Genomic DNA, 17,862 nt, shown 5'->3' with positions numbered 1-17,862 from the left:
AAAAAGTGAGAGATTAATTGATGAAGATTCAATCTTGAGGAAGTCGAAGAGTCAAATTTTGAAAGATGGAGACAAACCACAGGTTATTCCATCATATGTGAAGCTTCCATACCCTCACCTTTCGAAGAAGAAAGAAAAGGATGAAGGCCAATTCAAGAAGTTCATGCAACTTTTCTCACAACTTCAGGTAAATATTCCTTTCGGTGAAGCTCTTGATCAAATGCCGTTGTATGCTAAGTTCATGAAAGACTTGTTAACCAAAAGAAGGAAGCCTAAGGATGATGAGAACATAGCACTTTCTGAGAATTGTAGTGCTATTCTTCAAAAGAAGCTGCCACCTAAGCTGAAGGATCCTGGTGCTTTTACTATCCCTTGTTCAATTGGACCGGTAGACATTGGAAGAGCTTTATGTGACTTGGGAGCAAGTATAAATCTGATGCCTCTTTCAATGATGAAGAAGCTTAAGTGTGGGGAACCAAAACCAACAAGAATGACCATTACTTTAGCTGATCGGTCAATCTCTTATCCTTTCGGTATACTTGAAGATGTGCTAGTCAAGGTTAATGACTTGGTGTTTCCAGCAGATTTTGTGATCTTAGATATGGCTAAAGATGAGGATATGCCACTCATTCTAGGAAGACCTTTCCTTGCAACTGGCCGTGCTTTGATTGACATTGAGAAAGGAGAGCTAATGTTGAGATTCCATAAGGAGCAAGTAGTGTTTAATATATTTGAGGCCATGAAGCACAAAGATGAAAATCCCAAGTGTTACCGGATTGACATTATTGAAGAAATAGTTAAAGATGACTCTTGTGAACATCAACCAACACACCCTCTTGAACGTGCAATTGTGAATTCTATAGAAAAAGGTGAAGATGATGAAGATCTTGAAGTAAGTGATTGTGTGAAGCAACTAGCAGCAAGCAAGCAAGAGTTGGGTCCGGTAAAAACAGAAGAATTAATGGGTAAGCACTCTATAGATGCCCCTCTTTTGAGTGGAGAAGGAGAGAAAAATCCAGAATTAAAAGAACTCCCTTCTCACTTGAAATATGTTTTTCTCACTAAGGATGCCTCTAAACCAGTAATCATCAGCAATACCTTGACACCTTTGGAAGAAGAAAAATTGATGAGGGTGTTAAGAGACAATCAAGGAGCTTTGGGGTGGAACATTTCTGATTTAAAGGGTATTAGTCCAGCTTATTGCATGCATAAAATACACATGGAGGCTGAATACAAACCGGTGGTTCAACCTCAAAGGAGACTTAACCCAACAATGAAGGAAGTGGTAAAGAAAGAGGTGCTGAAGTTACTAGATGCAGGTATGATCTACCCTATCTCAGATAGCTCATGGGTAAGTCCAGTTCATGTGGTACCCAAGAAAGGAGGAATGACGGTGGTAGCAAATGAAAAAAATGAATTGATGCCCACCCGCACCGTCACTGGTTGGAGAATGTGTATAGACTACCGGAGGTTGAATACCGCAACAAGAAAGGACCACTTTCCATTACCATTCATGGATCAAATGATTGAGAGACTGGCTGGCCAAGCCTTTTATTGCTTCTTGGATGGGTATTCAGGGTATAATCAAATTGCAGTGGCTCCGGAAGATCAAGAAAAGACTGCCTTCACTTGTCCATTCGGTGTGTTTGCTTATCGAAGGATGCCCTTTGGGCTGTGTAATGCGCCGGCAACCTTTCAAAGGTGCATGCTTTCCATCTTCTCTGATATGATAGAGAAGAACATTGAGGTATTTATGGACGACTTTTCTGTTTTTGGTAAGTCTTTTGATCAATGCTTGTTCCATTTAAATGTTGTACTTAAAAGATGCACCGAAACTAACCTTGTTTTGAATTGGGAAAAATGTCATTTTATGGTAACCGAAGGTATAGTTTTGGGGCATAAGATAAGTGCTAAAGGCATTGAAGTGGACCAAGCTAAGATAGAGGTTATAGAGAAACTTCCTCCACCAATCAATGTTAAAGGAGTGAGGAGTTTCTTGGGGCATGCCGGTTTCTATCGGCGGTTCATAAAAGACTTTTCTAAAATTTTCAAACCCCTCTGTAACCTCTTGGTCAAAGAAAACGAGTTTAATTTTGACTCTGAATGTCTAAATGCTTTTTCTTTGATTAAAAACAAGTTGGTAACTGCACCAATAATCATTGCACCCGATTGGGATTTACCTTTTGAACTTATGTGTGATGCAAGTGATTATGCTGTTGGTGCAGTCCTAGGCCAACGCAAGAACAAATTTTTTCATGCAATTTACTATGCAAGCAAGGTTTTAAATGAAAATCAAGTTAACTATTCCACAACTGAAAAGGAATTGCTTGCGGTAATCTTTGCATTGGAAAAATTTCGTTCTTATCTAATAGGCTCCAAAGTCATTGTTTTTACAGATCATGCAGCTCTCAAATATCTCTTAACAAAAGGGGATTCAAAGCCTCGACTGTTGAGGTGGATCCTATTATTGCAAGAATTTGATCTTGAAATTCGTGACAAGAAGGGAGTCGAGAACGTGGTAGCTGACCACCTCTCAAGGCTGGAGAATGACGAGGTAACAAAGAAGGAGAAGGCCATCAAGGCCGAGTTCCCCGATGAACAGCTGTTTGCTATTGGAGAAAGACCTTGGTTTGCTGACATGGCAAACTTTAAGGCCGGCAACATAGTTCCTGATGATCTAACCTACCCTCAGAGGAAAAAGTTCTTCAAAGATGCAAACCACTACTTGTGGGATGACCCTTATCTGTTTAAGGTAGGTACTGACGGTTTGATTAGACGTTGTGTTGCAGGTGAGGAAGCACATAGTATCATGTGGCACTGCCATAGCTCAGCTTATGGAGGCCACCACAGTGGAGAAAGAACAGCTGCAAAAATTTTGCAAAGTGGATTCTGGTGGCCCACCCTTTTCAAAGATTGCCACGACTTCGTCACAAGATGTGACAAATGCCAAAGGACAGGTAATATATCAAAGAGGAATGAAATGCCCCTAAAAGGAATCATTGAAGTTGAACCATTTGATTGTTGGGGTATTGATTTTATGGGACCATTCCCTCCCTCTTACTCTTATCTCCATATTCTAGTCTGTGTTGATTATGTCACAAAGTGGGTTGAAGCGATACCATGTGTTGCTAATGATGCCAAAACGGTTGTCAACTTCCTTCAAAAGAATATTTTCACTAGGTTTGGAACTCCTAGAGTATTGATCAGTGATGGGGGGAAGCATTTTTGCAATAATTTTCTTGAAAATGTGCTCAAAAAGTATAACATTAAGCACAAAGTTGCAACTCCCTATCACCCACAAACTAGTGGTCAAGCAGAGGTTTCAAACCGACAGCTGAAACAGATTCTGGAGAAGACAGTTGCGTCAAATAGGAAAGATTGGTCTAGGAAATTAGATGACGCACTGTGGGCATATAGGACAGCCTTTAAGACCCATCTTGGGTTCTCACCCTATCAGTTAGTATATGGGAAGGCATGTCATCTTCCAGTCGAGCTGGAACATAAAGCTTATTGGGCCATTAAGGCCTTGAATTTTGATCAAGTAGCCGCTGGTAAGAAAAGAATTTTGAAACTTAATGAACTTGAGGAGATGAGGCTTAGAGCGTATGAAAATGCCCTCATCTATAAAGCCAGGACAAAAAGGTATCATGACAAAAACTTAGTGCCTAGGGATATTAACTGTGGACAACTAGTTTTGTTGTATAATTCCAGGTTGAAGCTGTTTCCTGGGAAGCTCAAGTCAAAATGGTCTGGACCATTCTTGGTCAAAAGTGTGTCACCATATGGAGCTGTTGAACTAGTGACACCTGAAGGAGATCGAAGTTTCAAAGTTAATGGACAAAGAGTTAAACCATACCTAGGTGGCGACCTACCTAAAGGAAGGGTGGCACTCATTCTGAAGGACCTCTGAGGATCCTTAGCAGTCAAGCTAGTGACGATAAAGAAGCGCTGGGTGGGAGGCAACCCACTAGATTTACTTTGTTTTTCAATACATTCAGTTTTTATTTTCTTTTTAATGTCAAAGTCCATTGAACTTATTTCCCTATTGTAATTGATCCTGCACTTGTTTTATTAATGAATTTGTTTTGTTTCATGTGACCTATTCCAGTTTAGTAACAGTTGTTTGATGAAACGGTATTCCAAAAGTTCTAAAGGAGGGGTGACTTGATTCAAAGGCGAAGTGTACGGCGTTGCTAGGTAGTCACATACTCCCAGAAATCTCAGCCATAAGGTTCATTGCCAAATCTTGTTTTTCAATTTACTTATAATTAGATTAGTTTTCCATGCAACTACATTTCTAGAACTTGCATTGTTTCTCTATTATTGATTGGTCTTTGTCAATTACACACTGAGGCAAAAGTGCTTGGTCCTGTGAACCTTTTTGAAGCCTACCCTGATATTGATTGAATTTATCCTTTCTTAACCAATTGTGAGCCGGTAGGATTAGAACTTTTTGTTCGGTGACAAACTACATTACAAGCCTAGAGACTTTTAGGACTTGTCCCTTAATGAATTTCTGAGTTAAGGCATTGTAGAATGTTGCTAAAGATTAAGTTTGGGGTTGCTATTGGAATTTGCAACCAACTAAGTTTGGGGTGGGGGTACTAGAGAATAAGAGAAAAAAAAAAATGAAAGAAATATGAAATTGTCATGCAATATATACACAAAAATGGTGTATCAAAAAAAAAAAAGAAATTGAATGATGAAAAAGGGACAAAACATCTAAAATCCGAGTAACTTCAAACTCGAGTGTCCCTAAATGTTAAAAATGTTCTCTAGTACCTTTGCATTGATTGTATTTCCACAAGGTGAATGAATGAAGGATTGAACTTTGTGCTTTAACTTCCGTAGGAATGCCTAACTCAAATTTTTTGTAGCCTACTTATCCAAATATATCCCACCTTTCACTTAAGCCCCGTTATAACCCTAAAGACCACAAAAGTGTGTAATGATATTGACTTTGATTGATGTTTAGAAACTTTTCAAGCATATGGTAATATGTAGACCTGCATGTCGACTGGTAGAACCCTATTTCAAATTGTTGCGTGGAGTTGTGAATTGGTAGATGCGAACAAGTCAAACTAGCTCATCTTTAGCTAGAAGGAGAATGAACTTTTGGGTACTATCGTTTTGTCAGGTAACTGTTATTTTACTGTCGTTTGTCACTGTTGCAAGCAAATTCCTTGAGGACAAGGAATGGTTTAAGTTTGGGGTTGTGATGACATTCTGTCATTACGTAATATTAGGGACTTATTGTGACATTTTGATAGAGTTCTCATGCAATTTTTACTGTTCTGGAGTGCAAAAAGCTTAAAATTTGAAGTCTGTTCGAAGGAAATCGCGCCACGCCAATTTCAAGCCGTGCTGCGATTTTTGAAGCAAAAATACACACTTCCTGTAAAGGGGAAATCGCGGCACGCCAATTAACAAGGCGCGGCGCGATTTTGATGGGTCAGGCCCATGACTTCTATAAATACTGCACTCAATCTGAAGAACAAGGGTTACGATTTTGGAGAACGAAAGTGCGATTTAAACACCCAGAAGGCTGCAGCGGAGAGGATTTCATCATCTCTAACCCAGTTTATGTATGTTTTAATTCTTTCATTGATTATGCTATTTGTAAACTCAATTATGAGTAGCTAAATCTCTTAGAGATTAGGTCGGAGATGAACCTATGTAAACCTAATTGATCATATGTTGCTGTGAAACTCTATTACTTATTAATGATATTCTAGTTTTCATTCAATTCAATTGTTCTTACTGCTTTTTATATCCTGATCAAATATAAACATGATTTTGTGAGATCGAATGACTACTGACCATAGCTTTCGACTTAGACCTAATTGAATTGTTCTAATAAACATGGTTAGTCTAGGAATGGATAATCGTTTGTTAGTGATATTAGGTTAACGTGCTTAAACCTTTGATGATTATTAGACCACCTAAGGAATTAGGGGCTGTAGTTTAAAAAGAGGGTCCTAACTCAAGGGATTGATTAGGGCTAATTTGTTAACTATCGTGAAACTAGAGAATAATTAGTAATAATAGGTGCAGTAACCAATTAGGGGAAACATAGAGGATTCGAAGACCTGATCTCATCTCTCTCCTATTTTCTTAATCAAATCTTTACTTTTTTATTTGATTTCTTAAAATCAAACCAAATCTACTGCCTAGTGGCAAAACTAAATAAACTTTTATACATCCGACTTTTATAACGAAATTGAATAATTGAAGTTAAAAACAGTCCTCGTGGGAACGATATTTTTACTACTTCGATAGTTATTGGTGCACTTGCCAGAGATCTATCATTTATCTACTTTCAAAGAAGTGTGTTAGGTGTGGTTCGTGAATATATGTATTATTGTTTTGAACTATTTGGCATGAGCTTTGTACATAGGACTCATCTCATATTAGTCGTAGAATTCTAAATTAGTTGGAAACTTAGCCTTGCACGCACATTCATTTTGAATCATTATCTGAGAAAGTTTTCAAAACCTTTTGTACTTGTGTCTTGTTCTATTAACTTGTTTGATTTTCAATCTTTTGTTTGAGGACAAACAAAGAGTTAAGTTGGGGAGAGTTTGATAAGTGCTAGGAAGTGATATTTTCATGTTATATTTTAAGCACTTTTGTTACTTGTTTTGCAAGAAATTTAAGGAAAAGCCGAGATAAAAGTGATAATTGCCTTATTACGCTTTAATTGCCTTACTTTACCCAATTGTGCAGGATTTAACCTCAAGACACTAAGCAAGCATGAAAAAGCCAAGAAAAGTGCAAAAGGCCGCAAGCACTACACTGCTCGCGAGGCGAGCACAGCAGCTCGCAGTGGCGAGCTTCAATTGAAGCCACAAAGCGGTGAGCACCCCCTTGCTCGCGAGGCGAGCAGAGCTACTCGCCGTTGCGAGTAAGGGCGGTTTGACCCTCCCAGGGTGACGTGGCAGAAGCTTAATGGGGAAGGAAACAGTACTCGCCATGGCGAGTAAGTCTGCTCGCGAGGCGAGCTCAAGCATAGTGGGAATTCTATAAATAGCCCACTTGCTATTCTTTGTAAATATCTAGGAAATATCCAGGGTTTCTATTTTCTTCTTAGTTTTTCATCTTTAGATATTTTTAGAGAGAAAATAGGGTAGTTCTTCATAGAGTGATTTTGGTTTTGGAAGTTGGATCTTTATTTCTTTGTTGAGACATCACAAGTGTAATGAATCCTTCCTTTTCAATCCATCCTTGCAAGGCTTCCATGATGATGTGTAGCTAAACACCCTTTGTTAGGATGAGAGGTACTTGATCTTGCTAAACATGTAATCCTTTTGATCTTGCAATATATGATTCTAGCAATTTATATTCAATATTGTTGTTATTCTTGTGTTAATGCTTTCAATAAGATTCAAGATGATTTGGACACAAACTCTTGAATCTAGAGCTAGAGTAGCAATATATCTTAGGTTAACTTCTTTGACAACTTGGTTAATCTTGTGATAATCACCATAATCAAGAGTTTAATGCTTTCGGATGCTTAATCAGGCTGGACACGGTCGATTAAGTTATCCGATCGACTTTGTTATCGTTTAAGGGATTTGGACACGAATGTTTAAACGATAACTTAGAAATAATTATATCACTTTGGACACGAAGGGTAGTTTAGAATTGATTGTGATAATGTTGTTTACAAAGCTAGAATTCGTATGGATCATTAGGTTACGTGTGACGCTTGGTTAAGGAACGCTACTCCTAACAAGTTTCAATCCTTATTTATCTCAACTTTTACTTTTTGCAATTAGTTTAGTTAGTTACATTTCAATTCAAACAAACAAGTACTCTTAATACTTGGAATGATAGTCGATGTTAAACTGTCATTGATAACGCACTATTCCCTGTGGAGACGATACACAAATACTTATCCTGTTTGATGTAAATATACTTTCATCAGTACCGCCGGAGAGAGAGGTTGAATTTTCTATTGATCTTGTTCCGGGAACGAAGCCTGTGTCTATGACACCTTATCGTATGTCAGCTTCTGAGTTGGCTGAGTTGAAGAAACAGTTGGAAGGTTTACTTGATAAGAAGTTTATAAGACTAAATGTTTCACCTTGGGGAGCGCCGGTATTGTTGGTTAAGAAGAAGGATGGTAGTATGAGGTTAGGTATTGACTATCGACAGTTGAACGAAGTAACTATAAAGAATAGATATCCACTTCCAAAAATTGATGACTTGATGGATCAGTTAGTGGGTGCACGTGTGTTCAGCAAGATTGACTTGAGGTCGGGTTATCACCAGATTAAAGTAAAAGATGAGGATATGCAGAAGATGGCTTTTAGGACGCGGTACGGACATTATGAATATAAGGTGATGCCTTTTGGTGTTAGTAGTGCACCTGGCGTGTTTATGGAGTATATGAATCGAATTTTTCATGCATTTTTGGATCGCTTCATGGATGTGTTCATCGATGATATTTTGATTTACTCTGAGACAGAAGAAGAACATGCGGAGCATTTGAAGATTGTCTTGCAAGTGCTGAAAGAAAAGAAGTTGTATGCTAAATTGTCTAAGTGTGAATTCTGGAGGAACGAAGTAAGTTTTCTTGGCCATGTTATTTCTGGTAGTGGTATTGCAGTCGATCCGTCTAAAGTTGAAGCAGTATCACAATGGGAGACTCCTAAGTCAGTTACAGAGATTAGAAGCTTTTTGGGTTTGGCAGGTTACTACTGAAGATTTATAGAAGGATTTTCTAAGTTAGCACTTCCGTTAACGCAGTTGACGTGTAAAGGTAAAACCTTTGTGTGGGATGTTCATTGTGAGAATAGTTTTAATGAATTGAAGAAGCGGTTGACGACAGCTCCAGTTTTGATTTTGCCGAAACCTGATGAACCTTTTGTGGTGTATTATGATGCGTCCAAGTTGGGCTTAGGCGGTGTGCTTATTCAAGATGGTAAAGTGGTTTCTTATGCATCAAGACAGTTGAGAATTCATGAACGAAACTATCCTACTCATGATCTTGAATTAGTTGCAGTTGTATTTGTGCTCAAGATTTGGAGACATTACTTGTATGGTTCGAGATTTGAGGTGTTTAGTGATCACAAGAGCTTGAAATATTTGTTTGATCAGAAGGAATTGAATATGAGACAGCGAAGGTGGCTCGAGTTGTTGAAAGATTATGACTTTGGTTTGAATTATCATCCGGGTAAAGCTAATGTTGTTGCAGATGCCTTAAGTAGGAAGACTTTACATATGTCTGCTATGATGGTTAAGGAGTTTGAATTGCTTGAACAGTTTAGAGATTTGAACTTGGTTTGTGAAATGTCGTCTCGGAGTGTTAAGCTAGGAATGCTGAAAATTGATAATGATTTCTTGAAGAGTATTAAAGATGCGCAGAAGGTTGATGTTAAGTTTATGGACTTGTTGGTTGCTAGTAATCAAACTTTAGATGGTGACCTTAAGGTCGATGATCAAGGTGTGTTGAGGTTTCGAGGTAGGATTTGTATTCCAGACAATGATGAGATAAAGAAGATGATTCTTGAAGAGAGTCATATGAGTAGCTTGAGTATTCATCCGGGAGATACAAAGATGTATCATGATTTAAAGAAGTTGTTTTGGTGGTCTGGATTGAAACGTGATGTAGCACAATTTGTGTACTCATGTTTGATTTGTCAGAAGTCGAAGGTGGAGCATCAGAAACCTGCTGGGTTGATGACACCGTTAGATGTGCCAGAATGGAAATGGGATAGTATATCCATGGATTTTGTGACGAGTTTGCCGAATACTCCTAAAGGAAATGACGCTATTTGGGTGATTGTTGATAGATTGACGAAGTCGGCACACTTCATTCCGATGAATATTAGTTTTCCTGTAGCTCAGTTGGCAGAAATTTATATTCGAGACATTGTGAAGCTACATGGTGTTCCTTCAAGCATTGTGTCAGATAGAGATCCAAGATTTACTTCTAGATTTTGGAAGAGTTTGCAAGAGGCTTTTGGCTCTAAGTTGAGATTGAGTTCGGCTTATCATCCGCAAACAGATGGTCAGTCAGAAAGAACGATTCAGTCACTCGAAGACTTGTTGAGAGTTTGTGTACTTGAGCAAGGTGGAACTTGGGATAGTCATCTCCCGTTGATAGAGTTCACTTATAATAACAGTTATCATTCAAGTATTGGAATGGCACCTTTCGAGGCTTTGTATGGTCGGAGGTGTAGGACTTCGTTGTGTTGGTTTGAAACAGGTGAAAGTGTGGTTTTAGGACCAGAAATTGTTCAACAGACTACTGAGAAGGTGAAGATGATTCAAGAAAAGATGAAAGCGTCGCAGAGTCGACAAAAGAGCTACCATGATAAGCGTAGGAAAAACCTTGAGTTTCAAGAGGGAGACCACGTGTTCTTGAGAGTTACTCCAACGACCGGTGTTGGTCGTGCATTGAAGTCAAAAAGGTTGACTCCGAAGTTTATAGGTCCGTATCAGATATCGGAAAGAGTCGGAACGGTGGCGTACCGAGTGGGTTTACCACCACATTTATCGAATTTTCATGATGTGTTTCATGTGTCGTAACTGAGGAAGTATGTTCCGGACCCGTCTCATGTGATCCAGAGAGATGATGTGCAAGTTAGAGACAACCTTACGGTTGAGACCTTACCAGTGAGGATCGAAGGTCGTGAAGTGAAGAAGTTGAGAGGCAAAGAGATACCTCTTGTGAAAGTCGTTTGGGATGGAGCGACTGGTGAAAGCTTGACGTGGGAACTAGAGAGTAAGATGCTGGAGTCTTATCCAGAGTTGTTTGCTTGAGGTAAATTTTCGAGGACGAAAATTCTTTAAGTTGGGGAGAGTTGTAACGCCCGTAGTAAATTATTTAATTATTTAGAAATATATTTATATATATTTATATGATTTATGAATTTAAGTGATTTATGAGGTTTACGTGATTTTATGAGAGATATATGATTTATCTGAAAATTATGTGATATATGCGATGTTATGATTTTTAGAGATGTTATGAGGTGTTGAGACTTATTTTATTAAAATAAGATATGAGAAATAAAATAAAAATATTAGAAGTGGGGCTGTGTTGTGAGATGAGTAAGTTTAGTAGTGAGAAGAGTAATTCAAGTGTTATAAATAGAGGGTTTAGGTTGAGAGAATAAGTTTACAACGTGCGTTCAGTTTCGGAGAAAAAGGGAGAAAAGTCAGAAAAGAGGAGAACAAGAGAGAGGTTGTCGATTTGCATCAAAACCAGGTAAGGGTGAGACTAACTTTCAATATTATTAAGGGTATGATTCTGAAAAATGGATTTAGCATGATCAGGTTGAGTTTTTGTGAGAATTGAGAATTAGGGTTAATGATTGATTTTGATGATTGAACCATGAAAAGATGTTAGAATGATGCAAAACCTGTGTACAGACCTTAGATATTACCTAGGGTTATAATTAGATGCTATTTGGATGAAAGAACCATGAAGATAGATGAAAAGTTGTGATTTTTAGGTTTCTGGCCGTACTGACATTCATCGCTCGCAACTGCGAGCAGTAACACTCGCAACTGCGAGCTAGGAACCCATCGCTCGCCATTACGAGCAACATTACTCGCCACTGCGAGTAACCCAAACACTCGCAACTGCGAGCAAGATCGCTCGCCATTGCGAGCTACCCAGACACTCGCCATTGCGAGCAGAACCCTTCGCCACTGCGAGCAACCCAATTACTCACCATTGCGAGCAGGATACTCGCCATTGCGAGTTAAGCTGTTAGTTGCCCAAATTGTTTCCCATGCGATCCTTTCGCACGTGTAGTCATGAGTTGATCTTAGAAGTAAGAATGAGGGTTGTTTAGGATGCTTTCAGAAGTTCCAGAAGTCTGTTTAGGTGACTGAGATTATTAGTGATGATGTATGAGTAATATTACGATGTTTTATGATATTCAAGTTGATGTAATTCATTCCTCAAATGATGTTGAGACATTCAAGCACTATTATATGTTGTAATCTGTTGTTGTTCAATGCTGTTGACTATTTAAAGTCTTGAAGTTGGGAGGCGCCTATTTGCTTGGGAGGAGGAGTGTGTTAGGGAATGTTCTGTCTTGTTACATGACATTGTTTTGCAGAATCATTTACCTGACAAGTGGAGGTGGCTTCTTGATCTTGTTAATGGTTATTCCGTTAAGGGAACATATAATTTTCTAACAACAATAGACGAACCTATTGCAAGGGGATTGTTCGATGACGTTCTACATAAGAATGTCCCGTTAAAGGTATCAATTTTTGCGTCGAGACTACTCCGTAACCGTCTACAGACGAAAAATAATCTTTTGCGGCGTCGTGTACTTCAGCATGATGATAACAGATGTGTCGGAGGATGCAGTTGTGAGGAGACTACATGTCATTTGTTTTTTTGGTTGCACTACATTTAGCAGCATCTGATATCATATATTTCATTGGTTAGGCATTAATTTCGTTTCTCCAGAAGCGATCAGTGAGCATTTACTTCAGTTTGGTCACTTTTCCGGGTTACCGCGATTTACATATCCGTTCCTCAAATTGATATGGCTCGCGTCCGTCTGGATCATTTGGAAGGAAAGGAATAACAGGGTTTTTAATCACAAGGCATTGGTTCCAAATCAGTTAACAGACAAGGTAAAAATGCTATCTTTCCAGTGGTTGAAGGCGAATCTCATTACTTTCGCGTTCAGCTATCATGACTGGTGGAGGCATCCTTTATCTTGTATGTGCCTAATGCTTTAATTAGTGTCTGTTTCTTTTTTCTTCCTTGTAATTTCGAGCATCTCTAGTATGTGAGATCTACGACTGTCTTGTACAAATGTTTGGGTGTTTCTCTTTGCACGCCTTGTGCGAGATGAATCATTCATGTTGATTTAATATATATTGCATTTTGGCTTGTTAAGAAGAAAACATATTTATTTCATAATATAATCTTAAATATTCCAATACAAAATTGTCTACCTTAATATGGTAGCCAATGACATAAACCTCATGTGAATGAACGTGTATTGTGCAAGTTTTCAAAAAAGCACAACTCAACAATTTTTTTAGTTCCTTCTAAAAACCAATTTTTTTAGTGTTTTATAATTTTGTATTTGCATTTTTGTTGCATTTCATAGTTTGCCCCTATCTATCATAAAAGGATAGAAATTAAAAATAAAATAAAATAATGGATTTGCTCCAAAATAAAATTAATGGAAGGTTGCCCTTTTCTATTGAGTTAGATGTAATTGTGACTAATTGATTAATGATTTTAATTCTAAGACGTTTTCTTGAAAACCAATAAGTGGAAGAAAAAAAAACAACAAAAAAAAAAAAAGAAGAAACAAAACATAAACTTTTACAATATAAAGTGATCAATAAATTTCTTTCTACTGCAAAGCTTACTTACGAGGAAAAATATGGGCAAAAATATTAAGTTTGTTAATTTATTGATCCTTTTTATTTCCATGTTTTTTGTTGTAGTTGAAGTCAATGGTAAGCCATTTCTTTATCCTTTTGAACTTTCTTGTTTATCTTATTATATACAAAATATTTCATCCCCTTTAATATTTGTTTCTTACTTTTTTTTTTTATTACAGCTGAGAGAACGTGCAAGGAGGATTTTGATTGTAGAATGCGTTATTGTGTTTATCCTACTATTCCACTGTGTGATGTTAAATATTGTCGTTGTCGTCGTCCTCCAAACTTGTGATAAGAGATTGATAATGTAACTACAAGGGAGGGAGTTAAAATCTCATATGAAATACTTATAGAATGGTCCTTAAAGCCACTAATATATTAATAATAAATTCTTCTTTCCCAATATTTTTGTTGAAATGTAATCGTCGATGATAGTAATTATAATAATTACTTCCTTCATTTTAATTGTATCTTTAGCGATTTTTCTATGTTTTAAAATAATTGTTATTTTTTTTGGGATAGAAATGAGGGCCTAAGCCCGGAAATAAGGAAAAACTACAAAGAAATTAACCAAGGGGTACCAATCCTCATAATATCAGCTAAAGTAAATGTCTAAGTTGAGTCGGACATGTCTCATATATCTTCAGATTATAATCCAAAGAGCAAGCAACGTTGACTAAAGCATCTGAACACTGATAAGCCTCTCGATATGAATGAGAAACAACAACGTTCCAATCCATCTCCAATAGGCGACGAATTTTATTAACCAACGCTCTACCCAAGCGACTATCTGTCACACCTTCCTTTATAGTCTTCTCCACACTAACACAATCTACATTCAATTCAACTAATGTATATCCCATCCTTCTCATATATCTCAAACCCTCCAACACTTCCCAAAGCTCCGCCACAAACGCACTACAATCGCCAATGAATTTAGCAAAACCACCAATCCATTCTCCATCACTCCCTCTAATAATACCACCACAACCAGCTATATTTCCACCCTTGCACGCGCCATCCGTATTTAACTTCACCCAATTAACTTGTGGAGGCCTCCACCTAATGAAATATGTCACATGTTGTCTATTGGAAGTAATTTGGTTAGCCATTCTTGCTTGATAATAATCTTCGGATAGCTTTAAAACATGATTTACAGGATTAATTGGTCTAACAAAATCATTTTCATGCAACTCCTTATTCCTCCATGTCCACAAACAATGGCATGTTATCGCCCAAATATCTTTCCAATTTTATTTTAGAATATCAATGCAACATTTTTTTTATCAATATACTCTTATTTATTTAATGTTACTCCACTTAACTACTCCACTGTCTTTAAAAAAAAATTACTTCATTGATTACAATTAATAAAGATGACTTAGTAAATTATACTATTTTACTATTGAGATCAACTCAACTAAACATTTCTTTAATAATCGCGCAAAACTCTAAAACGACTATTAAAATGAGACGGAGGAAACAATTTTATTTGCTTTTAAACCTAAAATATTATTTGCATGTCATAACAATGTTTATTTTATAATGTTACGTTTATGACCATTCGCACACTTTAATTTAAATAATGTTGTCCTTTAAACTTTCTTGGCAAGCATAGAACGTATTCCCTTCCTCTCTAATTACAATATCATTTACAAAATAAAGTGTTTGTCCCTAAATATAATATCATCATCTATATAAATGTGTATTTTGTTGTTTTATTGTTTTTTTCCTTCCTTTTTCTCCTTAACGTAATATTTCTTCCAACCTTGTATAGTTCAGACGCTCTTTGATTGGCTATACACAAAAAGTTAGAATTGGTTTCAAAATCAAACTTTTACTACTAAACTTACACTCTAAGAACAGCAACCTTAATATTAGTTTCAAAATAAAAACAAAGGAAACAAATTCCACAAACATTGTCTTTCTTTTGAGCCTCCTCCTTCTTCTACTTCTTTAATTCTTTCTCATTTGTCAATATCAAAATATGTATATATTCGTTGTATGTTTGACTTGTAAATATTCATTAGACTTTTTTTTTTTTTGACAATATTCATTAGAAATTTATTAACTATGAATTATATTTACTAGTAATTATTTAATTTCTAAAATAGGATTGACAATAATTGTATATTATTCACAAAACATATCAATGGAAATCTAGGAATTACATTCTTACAGTCAATTCATTATTATAGTATAAAATTTCAAACAGGAGAATTCAAAAGAGTGGCATATATTACCAAATAGAAATGTTGAATTCTTGTACCAAAAAAAAAAAAAAAGAAATGTTGAATTCTTGTAATAATTCTCAGGTAAATATAGACATGAATCTAGAGCCGGCAATTAGTGGCACTAGCTACGGGATCCTTCGACGGTGGAAGAGGGAGGACTCCCTCAAGAGAGCCTCTTTGGAATTGAGAGGTGTTACTCTATTTTATTTTTGACTTCCTCCTCGTGGCAAGTAACAACCATGGTGATTGGAAAATTTTTGACCACTATCAAGAGTACAGGTAAACAATACGGTGGTAAACACAATTTTGAGAAATAAAACAATATTACGGCACTTTACCTACAATGTTAGCATCTTTTAGATGATAATTTTAGCTTCTCTTTTAAAAAAACTTAACATTCATGATGGCTCCTCCTAATTAGGGGTGTAAGCGGTTTAAGCAAAATCAATCAAACCAAAAATTTAACCGAACCAAACCGAAAAAGTATTAGGCCTTGTCTGGTTCAGTTTCAAAACCAAACCGAACCAACCTAAAGTTACATTTATAGATCATGTCATGATGCTCATAGATCGTGGCGCTATCCTTCACTTGTCTTTTATGTCGAGAAGCATCAATGTAACATTGTGCCACAATGTAGCGATATCGTGTCACAATTAGTTTCAGAATTCAAATCTTGTTTTGACACTCCCCCAAATCATTTCGTGATTCATTCCTTTCGCGCCACGAAATTATGTGAATTCAAATGTTAATTTTTGCTTTAAAATTGTGTCACGATGCTAAATTCCTTGATAATTGATTTTCCTATCCTTTTCAGCATCAAAATAACCTAAAACTACTTAAAACCTTAGTACATAAGGCATGAAAATATTTTGATTTTCCTATCCTTTTCAGCATTAAAGAATAAATTATTTTCTTATATTCTTGTTTTTTTTTTTTTTTTTACAAAATTTCTCTTATGTTCTCTGTTATCACCAAATCATAAGTAGAGGTCATATGTTATTTCAATCAACTTGTTCCTAACAAAATGTTTCTCACCGCTCAAATGCTTTCTATATTTAGAAAATGTTTATGCTATGTAAAATATGTTGTTTTGGGGATAAAAAAAATGTTTTAAAACGCTAATAAAAAATTATGAAGGTGAAAAATCACAGGAACATTATACTTTCAGTAGTAATTTTCTTTATTCTCTAATTAATCTTTCAAAAATATAGCATTAGTTGTGTTACATTTTAATGAAATTATACTTTTTGTTATTTTCATCTAAGTGAAATTACTTTACGTCCATTTATCATGCATAATACATATAATAATAATAATACTTTCCGGTATTTGTTTATTGTTACATTGAATCGTTTTATAAAGTAGAAACCATTAAATGAAAATAAATATAAAATAAAATTTAATTTAATATATAATACAAAGGATAGATTAAATTAATAAATTTAAAGTATTTTTTAAAGAAAAATTTAGATTACGAAATTACAAATATTTAAATATTATTATGAATTAAGAATACCCTTTATGTCATTTTACATTTATCAGCTAGTTGAACTGCTATTTTTACCAAACACTTCAGTTAGCTTATCAGCTATCAGTCATCAGTCATCAGTCATCAGCTATAAGCTATCAGTCATCAGTTGTCAGCTAAAAGTTATCAGCTAGTTTATCAGCTATCCACTAATTTTACCAAACAGAGCCTTCCTATCCTTGATAATTGATTTTCCTATCCTTTTCGGCATCAAAATAGACTAAAACTACTTAAAACCTTAGTACATAAGGCATGCATTAAAGAATAAATTATTTTCTTATATTCTTGTTTTTTTTTTTTTTTTACAAAATTTCTCTATGTTCTTTGTTATCTCCAAATCATAAGTAGAGGTCATGTTATTTCAATGAACTTGTTCTTAACAAAATGTTTCTCACCGCTCAAATGCTTTCTATATTTAGAAAATGTTTATGCTATGTAAAATATGTTGTTTTGGGGATAAAAAAATGTTTTAAAACGCTAATAAAAAATTATGAAGGTGAAAAAACACAAGAAGAGGGTTGAATTGTGTTGGCTTTTTCAAAATTTTCTAAGTGTTTAAGCATTGGTCAGAGTTGTTCAGAGTCTGACTTAGAGTCTGAATGCAGCGGTGTAAACTAATATATATATATATATATAGAGAGAGAGAGAGAGAGAGAGAGAGAGAGAGAGAGAGAGAGAGCAAAATAACTACATTGGTTCCTCTTACAATCCAGGTCCAGTCCC

At 36.1% G+C, this 17,862-nt stretch overlaps 1 long non-coding RNA gene across 1 annotated transcript; it reads left to right on the top strand.

Moving 5' to 3' along the window:
* The first annotated feature begins 13,290 nt into the window (after positions 1–13,290).
* On the top strand, positions 13,291–13,842 carry LOC146926368 (uncharacterized). The gene is made up of 2 exons (XR_015034101.1): positions 13,291–13,452; positions 13,557–13,842. It is a non-coding gene; the product is annotated as an uncharacterized LOC146926368 (long non-coding RNA).
* The last annotated feature ends 4,020 nt before the right edge of the window (positions 13,843–17,862 follow it).

The sequence above is a fragment of the Medicago sativa genome, chromosome 4 (genome assembly GCF_051527215.1).
Source record: "Medicago sativa cultivar Bolivia chromosome 4, Bolivia_mono, whole genome shotgun sequence".
Classification (NCBI taxonomy): domain Eukaryota; kingdom Viridiplantae; phylum Streptophyta; class Magnoliopsida; order Fabales; family Fabaceae; genus Medicago; species Medicago sativa.
This window is presented reverse-complemented; position numbering and strand designations above follow the sequence as displayed.